This window comes from Miscanthus floridulus, chromosome 9 (genome assembly GCF_019320115.1).
Source record: "Miscanthus floridulus cultivar M001 chromosome 9, ASM1932011v1, whole genome shotgun sequence".
Taxonomy (NCBI): Eukaryota; Viridiplantae; Streptophyta; class Magnoliopsida; order Poales; family Poaceae; genus Miscanthus; species Miscanthus floridulus.
The window spans coordinates 22701467-22704595 of record NC_089588.1 but is presented as its reverse complement, the minus strand read 5'-3'; the positions used below and the strand labels follow the sequence as shown (position 1 = coordinate 22704595).

At 54.6% G+C, this 3129-nt stretch overlaps 1 pseudogene; it reads left to right on the top strand.

Moving 5' to 3' along the window:
- The first annotated feature begins 554 nt into the window (after window positions 1–554).
- On the top strand, window positions 555–2456 carry LOC136479460 (citrate-binding protein-like; annotated as a pseudogene).
- The last annotated feature ends 673 nt before the right edge of the window (window positions 2457–3129 follow it).

Below are 3129 nucleotides of genomic sequence, written 5' to 3'. Positions count from 1 at the left end.
CGTGGCACGGTAGACTAGCCGTGCCGTGCCTATTAGTGCCGCCATGCCGATATGTCGGCCCAGGTACGGCACTATCAGGTCTTAGCCGTGCCGTGCCGTGTCACTGGGCACGGCGACCCAGCAGTACCCGTGCCGGCACTAGCCCTATATGTGATCAACACTTCAAACTGATCAGAATCACAAAGTCTGAATGTTCAGAATCACAAACTGATCAGAATCAAAGAGTCACACAAACTGATCAGAATCAAAGAACTTATCAAAGAGTCTAAGTCACACAAAGTTACATGTTCAGAAAACTTATCAAAGACTCATAGTCACATAATCACACAAACACAACAGAGAACTCAAGCGTCTTGTCGTCGAATCCAGCCATCGCCACTCGTCGGCGCCCCGGTCCCTCAACGGCTTCAGACAAAACAGAGCAAGGGTTAGTACAGATTGAGGGTTAGGGTTAGGGTTAGGGTTAGGGTTAGGGTTATGGACTTACCTTCAAAGTCGGAGCACCAGAGTCGCCGCGCGAAGTCGACGAGGCACGGATCCGGCGAGCACAGACGATGAGGGACGGATCCGGCGAGGAAACTGACGGATCCAGAGAGGAAACCGATGGATCCGGCGAGGTCGACGACGGATCCCGCGAGGACGAAGCGAGATCAAGGGTTAGGGTTAGGGTTAGGGATTGTGCTAGTGCCGGCCAGCGATGGCTCTACAGGCCACCGGAGAGCGAGAAGAAGAGAGGAAGTCGGAGGCGAGAGAAGACAGCGAGTCGCCGACGCGGCGACGCCGATTCGCCGAGAGAGGAGAGCGAGGCGAGAAAGGAGCGGGCGAGATGGCGCTGCGGGGAAGAGCCGAGAGAGGAGAGCCGAGAGCGAGGCGAGAGAGACAGAGAGTGAGACTGAGAGCAAATGAATTAGGACAACAGAGACTGAGAGCGAGGCGAGAGCGCTGCGGTTTTATACCCCCGATTCCAACGACCGGATCCAACGGTCAGATGAGAGCGACGCCGGAGATCCAACGGCCACCTGCGACCGAGCCATGCCGCTGCCGGGCCGGTCCATATAGTGTGCCGTGCCCGGGCCGGCACTACGGGCCAGAATGGTGGCCCAGGCACGGCACTAAGGCCGGGCCGTGCTAGGCACTGGCACGAAGGCCGTCGGGCCGGGCCGTTCCTGGGCCGTGCTGATTCGTGTCGTGCTTGGGCCGGCCCGTAGTACCTGGGCCAAATGGCCAACTATAACTCCCAGGCCGGCAAATCCTCTCCTCGAGGGATAAGGTCATAAGGATCGACGTCACGTGTGACGGCCATCAACCGGTCGACGTCTTGTCACGGGAGAAATCCAGTGCGGTGGCAAAGACAGCTACCACTCCAACTGAGATGACAGCATGGTCGGCGTCATGTGTCACGGGCTCACGGCCATCAACCGGTCGCCGTCGTGTCACGGCCAGAGATCCAGTGCGGTGCCAACGAATCAAACAGAGTATATGTTGTGTTGGACGAATGGACGACACTCCAGACGTTCGACGCTGCCAACGCCGGCTCGTCTCGCCAACTGACCGCCGGCTTCAGCCGTGTCATGCTGAACGAGTCGCAGTTCGTGGTGCAGAAGCCCTATGATCTGCAGGTCAACGAGCGGTATGACCCGTGCGGCGGCGTCCGCCGCATGTGGGTCTTCGACACCGACAAGCCCATCAGCTCGACGCACCCCGGCGGCGCGCGCACCGAGATCAAAGTCGACGTACGTGACAACGGCAAGACTTGTTCTAGACCATTCCATGTCTTCTTCCTATACTAACTCTGCATCAGTTCTGCAGAATATCTACAGCTCGGGAGTGTGGCAGTTCGAGGGCGACATGTAGGTGCCCTCGGGCACGTCGGGCGCGTCGGTGATGCAGGTATTCGGCGCGGGGACGCACGCCACGACGCTGATGCTGCACGTCTACGACGGCCAGCTCACCTACTACCACGAGCTGACCAAGGTGGTGGTGGACCGTGTCTACGACCGGTGGATCCGGCTTAACGTCATCCACGACGTCGCCGCGGGGAACGTCACCGTGTTCGTCGACGGCGAGAGGCGGCTGGGCGCCCCCGGCCAAGGTGGGAAGGAGCACTACTTCAAGTTCGGCGTGTACAAGCAGTCGCACCACAACCCGTCTCACCGCATGGAGTCCCACTGGAGGAACGTCGCCATTTACACCAAGCCTTGAACACATTAGATGCCTCTTAGTTTCGCTCTTGATCTGGTCGTGCGTGACAGTGACACGCGATCAATGGAATGTTGGATCCGATGTGTGAACTGTGATGATGATGGAGGACGTCTCAAATGTGTCTCCAGCTAGTGAATAAGCGAGTAGTAACTGTTGTAACTGGGTAGCGAATAAGTGAAATGTGTCTCAAATTTATAAGTAGAAACTACACAAAGTTGTAACTGAGCAGTAACTCATATTATAACGATATCCTTTATTTGGTTGCAGTTGTGTTTACGAGAGACAATATAACCATGCCCTTTACGAGGGCCATGGTGTTCGGTGATCTGAGCCGATCTAGAGAGTGGTCACGCCATGGCCAGGACCTGGAGGTGGGGGTTGGCGCCAACACCGAGGAGCCCAACCCGAGCACACACCCGGTGGCGGCCATGGAGAAGCTGTGTGGCGTGTGGGGGAGAAGAGATTCCAAGGAAAAAAAATAAAATATAAAGTTTTCATCGACTGGTGGGACCCATTTGTATTAGGGATGAGTTATTGGTGATCTGCAATAGCACCTCCCCCAATAATATGAAAAGTAGTATTGGGTCATCCCTATTATCATCTTATTGGGGAGTTGTATTAAGAGCTGCTAGAGACGCTCTTATAAAATATTTTATGGTGATACAAAAAATATTAAAGAAGATGAAAGCTTTTGCCATGTTCATACAAAGAGCAGGAGCCCATGATGAAATTTTGGTGAGGGCCTTGGGAGTAGAGCAGAGAACGCATGTCATCTGTCAATCATGGGAGGGCTTAGTGTCCGACCGGGTCGACACCATGCACTGTGCCGACCAGCTTAGCTCCGGCCTCTTTCTCTGTTTTTGGAATGTAGAGATAAATATATATAAAATGCAACATCTAATTCAGTTCCAAATTATAGAGATATAA